Raw genomic sequence first — 23,009 nt, 5'->3', positions numbered from 1 at the left:
TGATCCTAGTGGTGATGGTACCAGAAATTTCAAATAAAGTGAGTTTGGAAAAGACTCTCATCAATGATCAGTGATTATATTTGTCTCTTTTCTGCTTTCAACTGGAAACTAACAAATGGAAGCACTGAGAAATAAAGAACCCTTCTCCAACCCAAATGAACAGGAAATAGGCAATCTCCCAGAAAAAGAATTCAGAGGAATGAAAGTAAAGATGAACCAAAATCTTGGAAAGAAATGGAGGCACGGATAGAGAAGATGCGAGAAATGTTTAACAAGGAGTTTGAAGAATTAAAGAATAAACAATCAACAATGCAATAACTGAAATAAAAAATACACTGAAGAAACCATGGTTGAAAAAGACACATGTACCTGAGCGTTCACTGCAGGACTATTTACAACAGCTAGGACATGGAAGCAACCTAAATGTCCATCAACAGAGGAATGGATAAAGAAGTTGTGATACATATATACAATGGATATTACTCAGCCATAAAAAAGGAATGCATTTGTGTCAGTGCTAAAGAAGTGGATGAACCTAGAGCCTATTATACTGAGTAAAGTAAGTAAGAAAGAGAAAAATAAATACTGTATATTAACGCATATATAGGGAATCTAGAAAGATGATACTGAAGAACCTATCTGCAGGTCAGCAATGGAGACAAAGACATACAGAACAGACTTATGGACACGGAGGCATGGGAAAGGAAAGGGTGGAATGAATGGAGAGAGTAACGTGGAAACATATACACTATTATATGTAAAATAGACAACCAGTGGGAGTTTGCTGTATGACTCTACATACTGCATGCTGTAGGGCTCTATGACAACCTAGAGGAGTGGGATGGGGTGAGGGGTGGGAGGGGGGTTTTTAAGCAGAAGGGTACACACGTTTACCTAAGGCTGATTCATGTTAATCTATGGCAGAAACAATACAATATTGTAGAGAAACTATCCTTCAACTAAACATAAGTAAATTAAGGAAAAAATTCACTGGAGGAAACCAACAGTAGAGTAACTGAGGCAAAAGAATGTATAAGTCAGCTGGAAGACAATGGTGGAAGTAACTGAAACAGAGCACAATAAACAAAAAAGAATAAAAAATAATGAGGACACTCTCAGAGACCTACAGGACAATATTAAATATAACAACATTACAGTCATAAGGGTCCCAGAAGAGAAAGACAAAAGGATAGACCATGAGAAAATATTTGAGGAGATTATAGTTGAAAACTTCCCTAAAATGGGAGGGAAATAGCTACCCAAGTCCACAAAGCCCAGGAGTCCCATATAGGATAAACCCAAGGAGAAACATGCCAAGACACATATCAAACTAAGAAAAATGAAATACAAAGAAAAATATTAAAAGCAGGACGGGAAAAGCAACAAATAACATACAAGGGAATACAGGCCCAAAAGGCTACCAGCTGATCTTTCAACAGAAACTCTACAGGCTAGAAAGGAATGGCAGAACATACTTAAAGCGATGAAAGGGTAAAACCTGCAACCAAGATTGCTTTTTCCAGCAAGGATCTCATTCAGATTCAAAGGAAAAATCAAAAGCTTTACAGACAAGCAAAAGCTAACAGAATTCAGCATAACCAAACCAGCTCTTCAACAAATGCTAAAGGAACTTCTCTAGACAGGAAACACACAAAAACAGAGGCCTACAAAAACAAATCCAAAATGATAAATTAAGTGGTAAAAGTATCATACTTACCAATAATCACCTGAAATGTAAAGAGCTAAATGCTTCAACCAAAACACACAGATTGGCTGAATGTATACAAAAACAAGACCCCTATATATGCTGTTTACAAGAAACCCACCTGAGACCCAGGGATGCATACAGACTGAAAGTGAGGGGCTAGAAAAAGACACTCCATGCAAATGGAATCAAAACAGGAGTAGCAATTTCATCTCAGAGAAAAAAAATTTAAAGACTGTTACAAGACACAAAGGATGCTACATAATGACCAAGAGATCAATCCAAGAAGATATAACCATTATAAATATATATGCACCCAAAGTAGGAGCATCTCAATATGCTAACAACTATGAAAGGGGAAATCGACAGTAACACAATAATAGGGGGGACTTTAACACCCCACTCACACCAATGGACAGATTATCCAGACAGAAAATAAGGAAACACAGGCTTTAAATGATACACTGGACTAGTTGGACCTAATTGATATCTACAGACTATTTGATCCAAAAACAATAGATTTCACTTTTTTCTTAAGTGTACATGGAATTCTCCAGGATAGATCAGATACTGGGCCACAAATCAAGCCATGGTAAATTTTTAAAAACTGAAATCATTTCCAGCATCTTCTCTGACCACAACAATATGATTAGACATCAACTACAGAAAAAAAAACCTATTAAAAAAACACATACACATGGAAGTTAAACAACATGCTTCTCAATAACCAACATACCACTGAAGAAATCAAAAAGGAAATCTAAATATGCATAGAAACAATTAACAATGAAAACACAACAATGCAAAACCTATGGGATGCAGTAAAAGCAATAATATGAGGGAAGGTTATGGCAAAACAAACCTATCTCAAGAAACAAGAAAGACTACCAAATAAACAATCTAATCTTACACCTAAAGCACTTAGGAAACAAACAAACAAAACAAAAGAAAAAAACCCCAAAGTTAGTAGAAGGAAAGAAATCATACAGATCAAAGCAGAAATAAATGAAAAAGAAATGGAGACAACAGCAAAGATCAATAAAACTAAAAGCTGGTGCTTTGAGAAGATAAACAAAACTGACAAACTGTTAGCTAGACTCATCAAGAAAAAAAGGCAGGGGGAGGGAGAAGATGCAAATCAATAAAATGGGGAAAGGAGAAGTTAGAGAAAGTAGAAATGTAAAAGAAGTTCCAAAAGATAACACAGAAATACAAAGGATCAATATGATACTATGAGCAACTATATGCCAATAAAATAGACAAACTGGAAAGAAAGACAAATTCTTACAAATGTTTTGCCTTCTAAAACTGAATCAGGAAGAAATAGAAAATAGGAACAGACCAGTCACAAACATGAAAATTGAAACTGTAATAAAAAAATCTTCCAACAAACAGCAGGCCAGGGCCAGCTGGCTTCACAGGCAAATTCTACTGAAACCTTAGAGAAGAGCTAGCACCTATCCTGCTCAAACTCTTCCAGAAAATCGCAGAGGAAGGAAAACTCCCAAACTCAATCCATGATACCAAAACCAGACAAATACACCACACACACAAAAAAGAAAGTTATAGGCCAGTATCACTGAACATAGATGCAAAAATCCTCAACAAAATTCCAGCAAACAGAATCCAACAACACATTAAAAGGATCATACATCATGGTCAAGTGGGGTTTATCCCAGGGATGCAAGGATTCTTCAATATATGCAAATCAATCAATGTGATACACCATATTAACACATTGAAAGATAAAAACCATATGATCATCTCAATAGATGCAGAAAAAGCCTTTGACAAACTTTAACACCCATTTATGATTAAAAAAAACTCTCCAGAAGGTAGGCATAGAGGGACTATACCTCAACGAAACAATGGCCATATACAGTCTATCCACAGCGAACATTATTCTCAATGGTGAAAGCCCTCTTTTCATGTCTCTGCTGTTAAAATGAGGCCATCAATATTAGGATATTTTGCTCCATTGTGCTTTTTTTTTTAGTTACTCTTGCAATGAAAATGAAACACAGCAAGCATTTTCTCTAAAATCAGGAACAAGACAAAGTTCCACTCTCGCCATTAGTATTCAACATAGTTTTGAAAGTCCTAGCCACAGCAAAAGAAATAAAAGGAATCAAGATTGGAAAAGAAGAAGTAAAACTCTCACTGTTCATAGATGATGTGATGCTTTACATGGAAAACCCTAAAGATACCACCAGAAAATTACTAGCACTGATCAATGAATACAGTAAAGTCACATATAAAATTAATATACAGAAACTCCTTGCATTCCTATACACTAACAATGAACAATCAGAAAAAGAAATTAAGGACACAATCCCATTCACCATTGCAACAAAAAGAATAAAATTCTTATGAGAAGACTTCCAGTTCAAGATGGCGGAGTAGAAGGACTTGCACTCTCCTCCTGCAAGAGCACCAAAATCACAACAAGCTGTTGAACAACCATCCACAGGGGGACACTGGAACCTACCAAAAAAAAAAAAGATACCCCATGTCCAAAGACAAAGAGGAAGCCAGAGCAAGATGGTAGGAAGGGCACAATCACAACAAAATCAAGTCCTATACCCGCAGGGTGGGTGAATCACAAACTGGAGAGCAATAATACCAAAGAAGTTCTCCCACTGTTGGGAAGGTTCTGAACCCCAGGTCAGGCTTCCCAGCCTAATGATAGGACAAAGGGACTGGGAATCCCCAGGGAATCTGACCTTGAAGGCCAGCAGGATTTGATTACATGACTTACACAGGACTGGGGGAAACAGACACTCCAGTCTTGGAGGGCAAAAATAAAACTTGCATGCACCAAGACTCAGAGGAAAGCAGCAGTGACCCCACAGGTTGTTGTTCAGTTGATGAGACGTGTCCAACTCTGCGATCCCATATATTGCAGCATGCCAGGCTTCCCTGTCCTTCACCATCTTACGGAGCCCACCCAAACTCATGTCCATTGAGTCCATGCCATCATGGTTATCTGGGTCATTAAGATCTTTTCTGTATAGTTCAGACCCCACAGGAGACTGAACCTAAACTACCTGCTAGTGTTGGAGGGTCTCCTGTGGGTGTGGGTTAGCAGGGGCTCACAACAGGGATGGGACACCAGTCTGGGAAGGTCCCCCTTGTGTGAACCCTCTTGTAGGCCACTATTAACCTAACCACAGAGCTCATAGACCTGAGGGCTGGGTCCCCAAGGACCAAAAAACTACCACAGAGGACGCATAACCCCATCCATCATCAGACAATTGGATTAAAACTTTACTGAGACCCTGTCCACCAGAGCAAGACCCAGTTTTTCTTACTACCAGTGCCTCCCACCAGGAAGCTCACACAAGCCTCTGAGCATCCTCCCTCAGAGAGTAGACAGAAGCAAGAACCACAGTCCCACAGCAACTAATACAAAAACCACATTACAGAAAGGTAATCATAATGAAAAAGCAGAAAGTTTTGTCTCAGATGAAGGGACAAGATAAAATGCCAGAAAAACAGCTAAATGAAAAGGAGATAGGCAACCTTTCAGAAGAAAAATTCAGAATAATGATAGTGAAGATGATTCAGGACCTTAGAAAAAGAATGGACACAAAGATTAAGACGACGCAGGAAAAGTTCACCAAAGACCTCAAAGAACTAAAGAACAAACAAACCGAGGCGAATAAAACACTAGAAAGAACAAGTAGCAGAATAACTGAGGCAGAAGAACAGATAAATAACCTGGAAGACAGAATGGTAGAAATCACTGCCATGGAACAGAATATAAAGAATGAAAAGAAATGAAGACAGTCTAAGAGACCTCTGGGACAACATTAAACTCACCAACATTCACATTATAGCGGTCCTAGAAGAAGAGACAGAGAAAGGACCTGATAAAATATTTGAAGAGATAATAGCTGAAAAGTTCCTTAACATGGGAAAGAAAATAGTCATTCAACTCCAGCAAGCACAGAGAGTTCCAGGCAGGATAAACCCAAGGAGGAACACATCAAGACACACAGTAATCAAACTGACAAAAATTAAAGACAGATAACATATTAAAAGCAACAAGGGAAAAACCACACATAACATACAAGGGAACTCCCATCAGGCTATCAGCTGGTTTCTCAACAGAGACTCTACAAGCCAGCAGGGAAAGGCATGATATATTTAAAGCTATGAAAGGGAAGAGCCTACAACCAAGAATACTCTACCCAGTAAGACTCTCCTTCAGATTTGATGGAGGAATAAAAAGTTGTCCAGACAAGCAAAAGTTAAGAGAGTTCAGCACCACCAAACCAGCCTTACAACAAATGCTAAAGGAACTTCTCAAGACCTATGTAGAGAAAATAAATCCAAAACAATTAAGAAAAATGCAAATGGATTAAATGCACCAACCAAAAAACAGACTGGCTGAGCAAATGAAAACATGTGCATGTATGCACTTTCACTTACCACATCACTCTGCTTGACTCCACAAATTGTATGCAATTATTTTATATTATTAGGTTAAACATGTTCCCATTATGGTATACAACTGTAATCATTTTTGTTTTTTATCTGGCTATTGATTGTGAAAACTGATAAAAATCTTTTACTATTGTGATTCAGTCAGTCAGTCAGGTCAGTTGCTCAGTCGTGTCTGATTCTTTGCGACCCCATGAACCGCAGCACGCCAGTGAATAGTGAATGGTGAAGTCATGTCCGACTCTTTGCGACCCCGTGGACTGTAGCCTACCAGGCTTCTCCGTCCATGGGCTTCTCCAGGCAAGAATACTGGACTGGGTTACCATTTCCTTCTCCAGGGGATCTTCCCAACCCAGGGACTGAACTCAGGTCTCCCGCATTGGAGGCAGATGCTTTAACCTCTGAACCACCAGGGAAGCAGCACGCCAGGCCTCCCTGTAAATCACCAACTCCCAGAGTCCACCCAAACCCATGTCCATTGAGTCGGTGATGCCACCCAACCATCTCATTCTTTGTCGTCCCCTTCTCCAGTCCTCAATCTTTCCCAGCATCAGGGTCTTTTCAAATGAGTCAGTTCTTCGCATCAGGTGGCCAAAGTACTGGAGCTTCAGCTTCAACATCAGTCCTTCCAATGAACTCTCAGGACTGACCTCCTTTAGGATTAACTGGTTTGATCTCCTTGCAGTCCAAGGGACTCTCAAGAGTCTTCTCCAACACCACAGTTCAAAAGCATCAGTTCTTTGATGCTCAGCTTTCTTTATAGTCCAACTCTCACATACATACATGACCGCTGGAAAAACCATAGCCTTGACTAGACGGACCTTTGTTGACAAAGTAATGTATCTGCTTTTAAATATGCTGTCTAGGTTGGTCATAACTTTCCTTTCAAGGAGTAATCATCTTTTAATTTCATGGCTGCAATCACCATCTGCAGTGATTTTGGAGCCCTGAAAAGTAAAGTCAGCCACTATTTCCCCATCTATTTGCCATAAAGTGATGGGACCAGATGCCATGATCTTAGTTGAGCTTTAAGCCAACTTTTTCACTCTGCTCTTTCACTTTCATCTAGAGGCTCTTTAGTTCTTCACTTTCTGCCATAAGGGTGCTGTCATCTGCATATCTGAGGTTATTGATATTTCTCCCAGCAATCTTGATTCCAGCTTGTGCTTCATTCAGCACAATGTTTCTCATGATGTATTCTGCATATAAGTTAAATAAGCAGGGTGACAATATACAGCCTTGACATACTCCTTTTCCTATTTGGAACCAGTCTGTTGGTCCATGTCCAGGTCTAACTGTTGCTTCCTGACCTACATATAGTTTTTTTAAGAGGCAGGTTAGGTGGTCTGGTATTCCCATCTCTCTCAGAATTTTCCACAGTTTATTGTGATCCACACAGTCAAAGGCTTTGGCATAGTCAATAAAGCAGAAATAGATGTTTTTCTGGAACTCTCTTGCTTCTTTGATTATCCAGCGGATGTTGGCAATTTGATCTCTGGTGCCTCTGCCTTTTCTAAATACAGCTTGAACATCTGGAAGTTCATGGTTCATGTATTGCTGAAGTCTGGCTTGGAGAATTTTGAGCATTACTTTACTAGTGTGCGAGATGAGTGCAATTGTGCAGTAGTTTGAGCATTCTTTGGCATTGCCTTTCTTTGGGATTGGAAAGAAAACTGACCTTTTTCAGTCCTGTGGCCACTGCTGAGTTTTCCAAATTTGCTGACATATTGAGTGCAGCACTTTCACAGCATCATCTTTCAGGATTTGAAACAGCCTCACTGGAATTCCATCACCTCCACTAGCTTTGTTTGTAGTGATGCTTCCTAAGGCCCACTTGACTTTACATTCCAAGATGTCTGGCTCTAGGTGAGTGATCACACCATCGTGATCACTCACTTAATACCACTGTATCATGAGTGGTGAACAGAAAAATAACAGAATTCTGTATCACCAAAACTACCATTTAATAGAAAAACCTGTAATCACTTTTTAAAATCCATATGCATATCAGAATTATCTTGGGATTTTTTTGAAAAATACAAATGCCCATATACTGCTTTTTTTCCAGCAGAGCTCTAGATATGTTTCTAACGAGCAGCTATGCTTAAAAGCCACTGGATTATATTGGGACCTTTTACTTTTATCTATTTTGGTTTACTTTTTCTTTTTCATATTCAGTGCTCCCATTTCATTCACCTTACATTTTTCCAATTTTTCCATCTCTTCTTTTTGATGTTCTTTATCAAGCATAGTAGAAAAGCTCTCATACACATATAAATAATATGCATAATATATATATTTAGAAAATTTATGAACTTTTGCCTAACTAAAAAATTTATGACATTTTGATTCCACTTGTTCGACTATGAATAGAATGCTAGATTTCTAATTTTAAAAATAGATATGTAATAAACAACAAAGGTTAACTGTATAGCACAAGGAACTGTAGTCAATATTTTGCAATTACATATAATGGAAATTTCAAAACCAACATATGTGTACTGGCATAAATGAATTACAAAAAAAAGAATTTCACATTTTCAAATGTAGTCATGCTTATCTTTTTGCTAGTTTTTCTAAATGCCCTATGGACACCTAATAACAACATATGAAATATAAAATTTGAAATTTATTTGTGTAGGATATAAGATTAATATAAATAGAAATCATTATATTTAAATTATTAATGACATCATTCAAGATGCTTCTATTCTTACTTTTTTCTGCACTTGATATTCTCAGAAAAATGATAATATGTCTATGATTGTAATTTTTTTCTTTTTGCTTATATTTCTTCTGATTTTTGCTTTGTGTATTCTTATTTCTTTGTTGTTAGCTGTCTGATGGTTTATGTCTACCTTATTTGTGAATTGTTCCTTTTAGCATTACAAATATTCATCTTTGTTTCATTTTAAAATTAATTAATTTAAAAAATACTTAGGAGTAAACTTACCTAAAGACCTGTATGCAGAAAACTCTGAGACATCGATGAAAGAAATCAAAGACAAAACAAACAAATGGAGAGATATACCATCTTGTTGGGTTGAAGAATAAATATTGTGAAAATGATTATCCTACCCAAAGCAATCTGTAGATTCAATGCAACCCCTATCAAAATACCCATGGTATTTTTTCACAGAACTACAGTAAATTATATCACAATCTGTATGGAAACAAAAGACCCTGAATAGCCAAAGCAATCTTGACAAAGAAGAATGGAGCTAGAGAAATCAACCTTTCTAACTTCAGACTTCACTACAAAGCTCCAGTCATCAAGACAGTTATGGTACTGGCACAAAAATAGAAATATAGACCAATGAAACAAAATAGAAAGCCTGGAGATAAATCCACCCACCTACAGGCACCTTATCTTTGACAAAGAAGACAAAAATATACAATAGAGAAAAGACAGTCTCTTCAGTGAGTGGTGCTGGGAAAACTGGGCAGCTACATGTGAAAGAATGAAATTAGAATACTTCCTAATACCATAAACACCAAACAAAAATAAACTAAGTAAACAAAAATAAATGCCAAATGGATTAAAGACCTAAATGTAAGACCAGAAACTATAAGACTCTTAGAGGGTAACATAGACACAATACTGTTTGACATAAACCATAGCAAGATCCTCTATGACCCACCTTCTAGAGTAATGGAAATAAGAACAAAAATAAACAAATGGGACCTAATTAAACTTAAAGCTTTTGCACAACGAAGGAAACTATAAGCAAGGTGAAAAGACAACCTTCAGAATTGGAGAAAATAACAACAAATGAAACAACTGACAAAGAACTGACCTCCAAACTATACAAGTAGCACAGGAAACTCAATACCAGAAAAACAAACAACCCAATCAAAATGTGGACAGAAGACCTAAATAGACATTTCTCCAAAGAATATATACAGATGGCTAATCAACACATGAAAAGATGCTCAAAAAAAAAAAATTAAAAAAAAAGAAAAGAAAAGAAAAGATGCTCAACACTGCTCATTATTAGAGAAACGCAAATCCAAACTCAATGAGGTATCATCTCACATTGGTCAGAATGGTCATCATCAAAAAGTCCACAAACAATAAATGCTAGAGAGGGTGTGGAAAAGGGGGAACACTCTTGCCCTCTTGGTGGGACTGCAGACTGATACAACCACTATGGAGAATAGTATGGAGATTCCTTAAAAAGCTAGGAATAAAACTACCATATGACCCAGCTATCCCATTACTGGACATACATTCTGAGGAGACCATAACTGAAAAAGATATGTACCTCCATGTTCATTGCAGCACTATTTAAAATAGCTAGGACATGGAAGCATGTCCTATAGCATGTCCAACAGCTAGGACATGTCCACCAACAGATGAATGGATAAAGAAGTGGTAATACAAATATACAACAGAATATTACTCAGCTATAAAAATGAATGCATTTGAGTCAGTTCTAATGAGGTGGACGAACCTAAAGCCTATCATACAAAGTGAAGCAAATCAGAAAGAGAAAGACAAATATTGTATATTAACACACATATAGGAATCTAGAGAGATGGTACTGATGAACCTATTTGCAGGGCAGCAGTGCAGTCGCAGACACAGACAACAGACTTGTGGACACAGCTGGGGAAGGAGAGGGTGGGAAGAATGAGAGAGTAGTGTTGTATATACGTAAAATAGATAGCCACTGGGAATTCGCTGTATGACACACGGAACCCAAACTATGACACCTAGAGGGGTGGGATGGGGAGGGAGGTTTTTAAGACAGAGGGGGCATATGTGTACCTATGGAGGATTCATGTTGATGTATGGCAGAAACCGTTGCAGCATTATAAAGTAATCATCCTCCAATTTAAAATAAAAGATTGTAAAAAAATGACAGCTATGGAGTTTCTTCCACTTACTGACTTTTGGATCTATTCCAAACTACTTTGCATCAACCCCTGGGAGAATAGGAAAGCTCAAGAGACCACCTCATAAAAGCTTTGGAAAGTACACATTACAGTAAATGAATGGACCTTTATAAACAGTGAAATGGCTTAAACAGTGGCACCAAATGCAGTGTCAGCGCTGAACTCCATAGGCTTTCCTGAGGGCCTTGCCAGTCAGCCCCACTAAATCTCCCAGCACAAGGAGCAAGGCTTGGGGACATGAGTTATGGAGCTTCCTGGGGATAATGCAGGTCATTGCAAAAGTAATTTTGATGCTCTCAGTTTAAGAAAATAAGAGTCAGAGCTACCTGCTGCTAATTAATACTCATTTCACACACATAAAAAGCTGGTTTCTCATTTACAACTAGCAAGGGGTTAAAAGCAGATAAATCAAACCCACCTATACCTCTCCTCCCTGTTTGATTGTCAACCAACTCTCCCACCCACCAGCCAACCACAGCTCAACTCTAACCTGGCTTAGGAACACTTACCGTGGTCCTGCTAGAGCTCCAGGCCAGGTCAGTAGATAGACTTTCATGATGCCTGCCTAGTTTGCCCCCTACAGAGCCCATGCTCTGAGTTTGTTTTCCATTAGAGTCATGCTGGGAGGGATTGGGGGCAGGAGGAGAAGGGGACGACAGAGGATGAGATGGCTGGACAGCATCACCGACTCGATGGACATGAGTTTGAGTGAACTCCAGGAGGTGGTGATGGACAGGGAGGCCTGGTGTGCTGCAATCCACGGGGTCGCAAAGAGTCAGACACCACTGAGCGACTGAACTGAGTGACATCCCCTCAAACCTATCTGCATTGCCTGATCCATCTTCCTCTCCTCCGCATCGATTAGCAGTTTTCTCCCGCGGTTCTCCAGCTTTACTATCACTAAGTACAACCCCTCTTCAAATCTTTTCTTTCTTTTCTCATCCTCTAATTACCCCTACCTGACAACAGAAATCTCAAAGTTCAAATCAGCTACTCCATGTACTCTGAACACTACACCCCCATTCCCAACCCCGAGAACTTTTCTCAAATTTCCACTGTCCTGATTTCCTTCTTTTCCCTGGTTCACCCTTTATCCCCTTGTTTCACTATGACTCATCTCATCCATCTGCCCAGATGTCTCAATTCTCGCAACGTGTGTTTCAGCCCCTCTTGGAGTTGAGTAAACTCCCATCCTTACCATCCAAGTAAAAGAATCAATAGAACAGCTTAAAACTGTGCCTGGCAAGTAATGAACAGCAAAGAAAAGTTATTTCTTCTCCTCCTCCTCTTTTTCTATTATTATTAGTATTCCTATTTTTTTACCCTGCGAACTCTTTCCCCATCACCACTAATTCCACCCTAATTCAATAACTAAAACCATCACTCAAAGTTCACTGCAAATGACCTAAATCTTAAAAAAAAAAAAAAAGGCAGGGGGAGGGGATGGAATTCCCTGGTAGTCCCGTGGTTAGGACTGAGTGCTTCCACTTCCAGAGGCCAGGGTTCAATCCCTGGTTGGGGAACAGAAGATCCCACAAGCTGCGCTGCATGGTCAAAATTAAAAATTAAAACTTTAACAACAAAAAATACGCTCATAGACTGAGAATAGATTTAATTAATGCCTTGTTGTAAGTGCATATCCTTCGACTTGGCGGGTAACAACAGCATCTACCAGCTTTGCAGACAACTGAAAATACTCAAACAGCATGCATTCATTCCCCTTCCTCTGCGAGTTAGCTGGTGGCCGGGAGGGGTGCGGCCCGGAATGCCTCTCCCAGCGCAGAAGGTGGGCGCCCAGGTGATGTCACTATGACTCTCTCTCTCCCTCCTCTGCGCTCGCCTCCTGGCTTAGCTGGGAGATCTGCAGCAGGGGGCTGCCTCAGGGGCGCTTTGGCCGCTTTTAGGCGCCGCGGAGCACGCAGGAGTCCTGGGAGGGGGCCGAGGCCAAGGTCCAGATGGGGCTGAGGCAGGCGTACTACAGCCTGCAGCTCCGAAAGCTAAGGACCCTGGAGCGGGAGGGTGTAGAAGGCGCGCAGAGGCGGCGGCCCGGCGAGTGCAACCCCCTCGCAAGCACCTGGATGGGGGACCTCCCCTCGCATTTACCTGGACTCGAGCTGCGACGGCGGCGCTGGGCTTATGCTGAGCCAGCCGACCGCTCGGGCTCCTCGAAATCTTCACGTCGACCTTCTCCGGAGCCAGATGCTGCAGGCTCGTGGGAGCATTCAAACTGCGGCTCGCCCCGCCGGGGCCAGGTCCTCTATGTCCCGGGCTCTGCCCTGGCCACGCCCACCACACCCCCACCACGCTCCGGTCACGCCCTCTACGCCCCGCGCTCCGCCCCAACCTCGCCCTCCACGCCCCCGGCTCCTCCCGCACTAGGCGCCCCCCACACTCGACCTGGGCTCCCAGGAAGCGGATGGCACAGAGGACTAAGCACCCTTGTGCCATCGACAGGACTCACCTCAGTGGCTGCGAAGGAAGGGTGTCAGTGTTTTGGGAGCTCCTGTCAACGTGCCAACAAGGAACAACTTTCACTCCCTGACAACTACTTTAGGTTAGTTGAATAGAAATAGAAAAAGCACAGATCTAGCTGCCACACACAAAGACTTAAAGATTTACCCTTAGTTTTAACCAGAGGAAAAAATAAATACATATTCAGCTTGCCTCCACGACATTGCTTCTTCGAGTCCTAGCTTTTAAAAGCCTGGGTAACAAAACACCCTGCATATGCTAGTGAAATTAGTCAGTTCGACAAGGACAAATACTGCATGATATCACTTGTACATGGAATCTAAAAAATATGAGGAGCTACTGAATATAACAAAAGAGAAGCAGACTCACAGATCTAGAGAGTAAATTAGTGGTTACCAGTGGGAAGAGGGGGGCGCATTATAGGGTAGGAGATTAAGAGGTACCAACTATTATGTAAAATAAGCTACAAGAACGCGGGGAATATAGCCAATATTTTATAACTATAAATGGAGTATACCTTTAAACATTTTGAATCTCGATATTGCACCCCTGTAACATATAATGTGTAACCAAGCAAAACCAAATAATGCTGCCTTCCCAGGGACAGACTCCCTCACCCATTTCCTCTGCTTTAGCTCTTCTGATAAGTGCCTAGATGGTAACAGCTGATGTACATTTATTTCCTGAGTTGTTTTACAGATGCTAAAACCCCCAGGTGGAAGATGCTAACTAGTTCACTACTCCATGACCAGAGTACATAGCCTCCAGGTCTACTGGAGCCTAATATTGTTCAGTGGTTTCGTCAAGTGTGACTCTCTGTGACCCCTTGAACTGCAGCACACCAGGCTTCCCTGTCCTTCACTATCTCCCAGAGTTTGCTCAGACTCATGTCCATTGAGTCCATGATACTTAAGGACAATGCCTAACTCTAAGGTAAACTCCTGTGACACGCCCTGTTACCTCGCCATTAACCAGTTGGAGAATTATGCATGGGCTGGTCATGTACCCTTTGGCTTACGTCCCTCACCTTCCCATTGGCAACTGCAGGCTTTTTTTTTTTTTTTTAGTTTTTTATTTTTTAAATTTTAAAATCTTTAATTCAAAAACACCAATACAGTATACTAACTGCAGGCTTTTTAAGCAGTAGCTGTCCAGACTCTTGGTATGGTGCCTTCCAATAAATGCTGTACTTTCCTTTACCACAGCCAGGTGTCAGTAGTTGGTTTTTCTGTGGTAAGGCTCAGTAACAAATGTATATCAACTACACTTCAATTTACAAAAGAAAAAAGATTAATAAAAATCCAGGTATCCATTCTTGGACTCCCCCAAAACTGCCATAAAAGTTGAGTTTTATGACCCAGAAATGGAGTTTGGGATTCTAAAAAGCAGGTTTAGCCCCATTTTTATACAAGCTTTTCACCATGCTTCTTAGATGTCTATGGAATCACTTCACACACTGCAGTATCCCCAACACCTACAACAGTGATGCATAACAGGTGCTCCATAAATATACATGATTCTATTTAATTGACAAGTACTACAATATTTTCAGGGCTTCCCTGGTGGCTCAGCTAGTAAAGAATCCTCCTGCAATGCAAGAGATCTGGGTTAGATCCCTGGGTTGGGAAGATCCCCTGGAGAAGGGAACTGCTACCCACTCCAGTATTCTGGCCTGGAGAGTCGGACATTACTGAGCGACTTTCACTTCACAGTATTTTCAAAATAAACATAGACCTTATTATAAATAAAATATCAGGTCTATCTACAAAATGGCTTTCTTTGTGCCAATTTTGCCTTGCTGGCAAATTATTGTAAGCATAAGTAAGACTAAAAAAGAGACTTAAAGTGTCTTTAGTTAGAAGGAAGTAAAGGTATTCCAGAAGAAAAATTCAGTGAAACAAACACTTGCCACTGCCATATATTAGATACTTAATGAATGTTAAACTCTACATGTATTTTCCTGTGTATCAGATACAATGCTATGCCCACAGAAAATGAATCTGAGTCTCAAAGAAGTTAACTACCTTGCCCAAATTTCAGAGCTACTGAGAAATTTCCCTGAGACTGGAATCCCTGTCCACCTGACTCTACAGTTTACACATTCCTACTTGGTGTTACTGTCTCTCCAATGTGCGGGTTGCTGAATGTCCACGACCTGCAAAGCATTGTGTTGGAAGTTTTGGATGGTCCAGAACTGAGGACCATGTAATCCCCTTTCAAAAGTAGGGTTAAAATCCAGTTGAAAGTGGAAAAATGGTTGAAGGCAGCATACAATTAAAGGCAAACAAGAAGGAAATGGTCAAAGGAGTGCACTGTGTTAAGAGAACTCAAGTAAGAGCCGTCTGCTGTGAGTGGGGAGATGGTAGGAGGAAATTAGAATTATGAACAGGGATAATGCTTGAAATGGATAGGTAAGGTTTTTAACAGTAGTAATGCAGAACAGAGAACATTTTCAGGCATAAACAAAGCTCCAAAGAAGAGAAAGCAATATGTGTACTTAACAAATGAGTGAGCCAGTTTTTTGAAGCATAACAGACTCTTAGGGGAGCAGATTTGGGCCTTAAGGGATGCTGAAGAGCAGACAATAGAATCCCACCATTATAGATATTTGAGCAGAAAATGACACGTGGGAAGAGGCATCCAAGGGTGTTTAAGTGTAGGGGACTGGAACATGCAAAGGCTGAAGAGACCAATTCACAGTTTTTTGTAAGAATCCAGGCCAGGATTGTTGTTGTTGTTGTTTAGTCGCTAAGTTGTGTCCAACTCTTTGTGACTCCATGGGCTGTACCACACCAGGCTCCTCTGTCCATGTATTTCTCCAGGCAAGAATACTGGAGTGGGTTGCCATTTCCTTCCCCAAAGGTATCTTCCCCACCCAGGGATGAAAAATGCATCTCCTGCATTGCAGGCAGATTCCTTAACATCTGAGCCACCTCGGAAGCCCCTTAGGTAGTGTAGCAATATCATATCTTGTTTTAATCACATAAACGTAAGTCAACTATCCTCCCCAAAAAAAGGTAAACAGTAACTGGAAAAAAAAAAAAAAGCCAAACCAAGGATTAATGAGACACAACTTTTGATGGTTTCTTCTGGCACATGCCACTCTAACTTACAACCGTGACCTAGGTAGGAGTAACCCTGAGACTCTGGTTACTGCAGTAACAGGAGTAGGGCATGAAGAAATCCTGCCTCCTTGTGGCCATTTCCCACAACAGCAAACTTAAAAGATATTGCTTACGTTGCAGTGAAATAAGTTTTCTTTTTCTCTTTTGCCTTTTGAGTCCCTTTCTGCTTTAACTGTTCCTAATCTACAGTCTGAATTGATAACTAAGTTTTCTTCTTTTCAGAAAACTAATGTATTGACTGTTTGAAACAATGCAAAAAGGAAAAAGAATACACGATCCTTACGCCTTTGTGGAAATAATTTTTTTTTTTTGGAGGAAATAGAAAAATGGCTTTAATCCCCAAGCTGGCAGAGTAGAGAACACAGTAGGCTCGTGCCTCAGGAACTGTGCCCCCGCCACGGGGAATCAAGGAGATCATATAGTCGGGACTCACAGTCAGAGGTTGGAGATAAAGAGCAAAGGTGTAAGGATCCTGTATTCTTTCTTTCTGCATTGTTTCAAAACAGTCAATAGGCAGGCTTCAGGTAGCCTGGTAACTTGGGTCTGGCATTCCGTCCCAGTAGTTAGGTCCATTATCTTTTGTGGATTGCACTACAGCTTTCTTTCTTTAATGCAAAGAGGGAAAAACAAACTACAAGGGGTGTTTACAGAGAAAGTACTGTAAAGTTAAGCATCAGGATGTGACTAGCATAAAATTAAAAGATAACAGATGCAGAGTGTAGCTCATGCAGAATTAGAGGGTGATAGGTGCGGGATATCCCCGGAGAAGAGCAAGGCAACCCACCCCAGTGTTTTTGCCTGGGAAATCCCATGCACAGAGGAGCCTGGCAGGCCAGTCCATGGAGTTGTAAAGAGTTGGACATGGCTGAACAACTAAATAACAACAACCTAAATTCCAATGACATTTTTCACAGAAACAGAACAATCTTAAGATGTGTGAGGAACCACAAAGGACCCAGAATAGCCAAAGCAAACCTGAGACAGGAGAACAAGCTGGAAGCATCTCACTTCCAGACTTCACATTACATTACAAAGCTACCATAAAGAAGTGTGGACTTGGCACAAAAACAGGCACACAGACCAGAGGCCCAGGATAGAGAACCCAGAAAAGTTCTAAGAGCATGTACTCTTGTTAACTCACAAGAATTAAGGAGCCAAGGCAAAACTGGCCATACACTAGGTTCTCCACACCAAGTCCTTCCCCACCTGGCCCTCTGAAGACAGACACTCCTCAGCAGTCAGCCACACACAGGCACCTTTTCCCCACTTTTCCTCACGTTTCTTCACCTTTTTCTTCAGCAGGACCGCCTACCAGCAGGTCCTGAGGAGACCAGGCTCCTGTCTGAGTGAACAGGACCCCACAATGTCCCAAAGCTGAAGCCCTGGTGGGTCCTGAGGGGACCCAGCTCCCATTAGCATGGACTTGACCACCCCTACCCTTGAGTTCCAGAAACCAAAGCCAGGGCAGGTTCTGAGGAGATGGGGCTCCCATCAGCTATGCTGGGAGCCAAGTCCTCAGGCAGAACACACAACCCCAGGGCAGCTCAAGGAGGTGGGCTCACGTTCCCTGTCAGCCAATGGGAAAGCGCAGATCAAGCCACCCTCACCTTCAGCTGAGGCCCTACCCCCTGGGGGAAGTTCTGCTGCCTCCATGAAACTGGGGAAAATAAAACTGAAACAGAACCAAACAGCCCATGACTTTTCCAAAATTGTTACAGAACAATTAACGGGAAACCATATGAAATGAAATGAGTATAAACACAAACTTTAAAATACAAAACTATCAAAATTACTGAAAAACAAAGAAGAAAATCTTCATGACCTTGGTTTTGGTCTGCAGATCATGAGCTTTGAGGTTAGTCCACAAAAATCAAGTGCATAAAAGAAAAAAATATTGTGGACTTTATAAAATTAAATATTTCTACTCTGAAAGACCTGATTCATAAGGTCAAAAAACAAACCATGAACTGGGAGAAAAATATTTGTAAACTACATACCTAATAAAGCGTCTGGACTCAAAACAGATAAAGACCTCTAAAACAACCCTATAAAAAATTGGGTAAGGATGTGAACAGACACCTGGCCAAAAAAGATATATAGACAGTAAACATCTTACAAGAATTAGATTTAAAAAAATCATACTGTTAAAGAATAACAAGTTAAAATCATGTGATATCACACCACACCTTTTAGGAATGCTAAACTCCATATATATGACAATATCAACTGCTGGAGGGTGAGGAAAAAGAAGTCTCCCTCACTGCTGCTGGCATGTACGTACAGCCACTTTATAACACAGTTGGGCAGTGTTTTCCAAAGCTAAACAATGTAATCCAACAATCATGCTTTCAATATCGACTCAAATGCTTTGAAAATTTATCGCAAATTCAAACGAGGATGGAATTATGCACAGCAGCATTATTTATAACAGCTAAAATCTTGAAAAAACCAGGATATCCTTCAACAGATGAATGCATAAGCAAAGTAGGGTATATCCATGTCAAGGTGAGTAGGATATGCTACCCCAAAATATGCCTCTCTGGCATAAGGATTATTCAGTCTAATGAAAAAAAAAAAAACCAGGAATCTCAGAAAACTAAGAAGTGATTGCCCTTTTGTGAAGGACATTTACAAAAGAGAAATCTCCATATTTAAGGGCTTACCCTCTTTGCACCAGAAATAGAAGGATAATTAAAACTCAAAGAACTTATCAATGCAGAGGTCCTGACTTAAATCTGCAAAAATCATATGCTTCTTTACTGTGTTTTGCATGATAACCTGTCATAATGGGCTTCCCCAAGGTCTTTCTTTTATTTTTATCTGAAATGGTATTTGAGTTGATGGCTTTGGACATTTCAGGAAGTGACTCAGGTTTCCTGGGTAGCTCCCTTATACACATGACATATACAAGTTATTAAACTTCTGTTTTTCTCCTGGTGTTGTCTCAAACTCTGCTACAGTGCTTTTATGAAAAAAAAAACGGGAAAATGAAGCTGGGCTCCTGAAGGCCAGTCCTTCTGGTCTAAGCTACTTCCATCAATGTCACAGTGAAAAGAAAAAAAAAGAGGAATGATTTTCTTTTCTTTCCTGAGAATAAAGAAGATAAAGAGAACACTGAGCAGGCCTGATCCCTCCTAGATTTTACTTCACTGTTCCTTATCTGTAGTCTGCAAATAAATTAGCTTTTCTGTCCCCGTAACTCTGCGTGAGCTACATTCTCCATCTATTTGCCTTTAACTCCATGCTACTTACACCCTGGTGCTTACCTTTACAGCAGACCACCCCTTGCAGTTTTCTTTCTTTTTGCATTTCAGAAAGAAGGCCGCAGTGCAATAAACCAGAGACAACCAGACCTAATTACCAGGCTATCTGATACCAGCTCTGACTTTTGTGTGTTTCTATTGTTGTTGTTTTATAATTTTATTTACTTATCATCTGCTTTTGGCTGTGCTGGGTCTTCGTGCTGCGTGGACTTTTCTCTAGTTGAGGAGAGCGGGGACTTCTCATTGCAGTGTGAGAGCTTCTCATTGAACTACTGAGCCTTTGCTCTAGAGCCTCGGAGCCACGACTGCTGTGTTGCAAATACAGAAGGCCGCATGCCCTGAAGCCTGTGCTCCACAACAAGAGAAGCCACAGCAGTGAGAAATCCTAGAAACAAAACAAAGAGTAGCCCCCACTTGCTGCAATTAGAGAAAACCAGTGCACAGCAACAAAGACGCAGCACAACCAAAAATATAAATAAAATAAATAAAAATCAACATTTTAAAAAATTAGAGTAAAACATAAACAACAAGGATTACTCTATAGCACAAGGAACTACACTCAATATTTTGTAATAACTTAAAAGGGGAAAGATTATAAAGAAGAACAGATATCTATACCTATATCAAGACCAGATCAGCTGGAATGTAACCCATGCTGATGGTGACTGGTTCTGACTTTCAAGACGTCAATCAACTGAAGCTTGGACTCTGCCATGGGCAGAGGCCCTGCATGAACACGCCTGTAAAGTGAAAATCCTAGTCACTCACTCGTGTCTGAATCCTTGCGACTCTGTGGACCACCAGGCTTCTGTGTCCATGGGATTCTCTAAGCAAGAATACTGGAGTGGATAGCCATGCCCTCCTCCAGGGGATCTTCCCAACCCAGGGATCAAACCGCAGTCTCCTGCACTGCAGGCAGATTCTTTACCATCTGAGCCACAACGGAAGCCTCAACATGCCTGTTCCCGTAGATTAAAGCTTCCCTAATTTTGCCATTTGGAGAGAGATTGCTCTGGAAAGCTCCCTGGCATTCTCCATACTTCTGCAAGTAATATACCTTTCCTTCCCATGAGCTTTGGCTGGGTTGTATCTTCTGGCTCAACACCACCCAGAGGCAAACCCACTTTTCTGGTAACATCTTTCCATCCAGACTCCCAACCAGCACTCATGGCCCTGTTAGGGGAAGCACACTGACTAAAACCGCCCACCCTGACCAGGCACCATAGTAATCATTTGCATGAGCTGATTTATGACAGGGGATCCTGGTAAGGAACAGGGAACTAATAGGCCACTACCAAGCAGAAGAGTTAGGGAATGGTCAAAATTTGACACCACATGTCCGACCACCTCCCAGAATCCTTCTCACTGGCATCCATCTTGGCTGAACAAGGTGTGCACCACCAGGAAGGACTCTAAGTCAGGATGATTGGCTAAAGACAACCCGGAAACTAATCCCATCACCATAAAACTTGAGACTGCGAGCCACCTGGCAGAGCTGTTCTCTGGGGTTCCCTTACCGCTACTGCTCTCCATCTGGGTGCTGCTTCCCAATAAATCCTTTTGCTTTGTCAGCACAATTTATTTCCGACTGTTAGATAAGAGCCCAGTTTCAAGCCCTAGAAGTGGTCCCCCTACCTGCAACAGCCCCACTTGATAATTTCCAGTCAGTCATCTTGCTTCCAATACATGGAAATCATGTTATTTTTCTATGAGCAAAGATATGTAAGGGCCAGAAACAGTGTCCCTATTTTATCCTCTGAAGCCAGTAGGTCTCAAGCAAACTCACCTCTGTAGACCCAATTCAATGCCTTGTTCTATGGAAAACACTAGCAGGGCTTTGGGGTTTTATTTATATCTCATTTCTGAAGCCTTTTAATACCTACATTAAACGTACAGATTACTCATCAGTGCCACTTCTACTTTGAGGTTAAAAATCTCCAAGTTTTTTCTAATATACTTACCATTCCATTCGTTGCGTTGAAATGTTTGACCAAATGCTATTTCTCTCGTGTTTCATCAGAATTTAGTTAATTACACAGTTGTCGCCAAAATAAAGCAGTACTCATCACATACAGCTCTTGCCAAAACTGGATTTTACAAGGTAGGGCACAGGTGGGCCAGGAGAAAGCTCAGGAGCACGACTACAGTCTCCTAGAGCCAAGATTCTAATTCAGGGCACTGGACGAAAACATCCACCCTGAGGACGCACCGCCCACTTAAAGTGCAAGATTAAAACGCGTTGCCTGACAAGCTATGAAACCTACCAAGATGCGCCTGCGCGCTGGAGGTCTCTAGGCAGACAAGCACGGGACCCAGAGCAGCCAATCCCCAATCGGTGGGGCGGGACCTTCTGCGCGCTCCGCATCCTCCCAGCTCCTATTGGCTGGACTGCTTCAGTCGCAACGCAGATTGGTGGCTTGTGCCTGACGCGGCTGTACAAGCCAGTTGCTCACCCTTCGCTTCGCCTCAGCCGGGGAGGACTGGATGACGCCTATCGCCGAGCTCTCGCCGGACCGGGGTGGGCAGCGCCGGAGGACAGCGGGGAGACTGACAGGAACAGGCCCTGCGAAACGCTCGTAAACCCTTTGCTTGACATCTTCAAATTCCAGGCTGCTGCTGCTGCTAAGTCGCTTCAGTCGTATCCGACTCTCTGCGACCCCATAGAAGGCAGCCCAACAGGCTTCCCCGTCCCTGGGATTCTCCAGGCAAGAATACTGGGGTGGGTTGCTATTTCCTTCTCCAATGCATGAAAGTGAAAAGTGAAAGTGAAGTCGCTCAGTCGTGTCCAACTCCTAGAGACCCCATGGACTGCAGCCTACCAGGCTCCTCCATCCTTGGGATTTTCCAGGCAAGAGTGCTGGGTGGGTTTCCATTGCCTTCTCCACAAATTCCAGGCTGGAAGGCCCCAAATCCCAACAGCTTTGAGGAACCCAGGTCCTAAACTGAAGGGAACTCGCGTCTCGTCTGCTTCAGGGACAACAAATCCTTTCACCCACAGAAACAAGAAATGCCCTAGTGCTGAGATCCCTAAATACCTGAAGTAACCCCAATTCCCCTCAGCCTGAGGCACCCTAAAAATAGCACCCGCAGAGAGACCAA

This window comes from Ovis canadensis, chromosome 18, assembly GCF_042477335.2.
Source record: "Ovis canadensis isolate MfBH-ARS-UI-01 breed Bighorn chromosome 18, ARS-UI_OviCan_v2, whole genome shotgun sequence".
Taxonomy (NCBI): domain Eukaryota; kingdom Metazoa; phylum Chordata; class Mammalia; order Artiodactyla; family Bovidae; genus Ovis; species Ovis canadensis.
Note: the sequence above shows the minus strand (reverse complement) of the source record.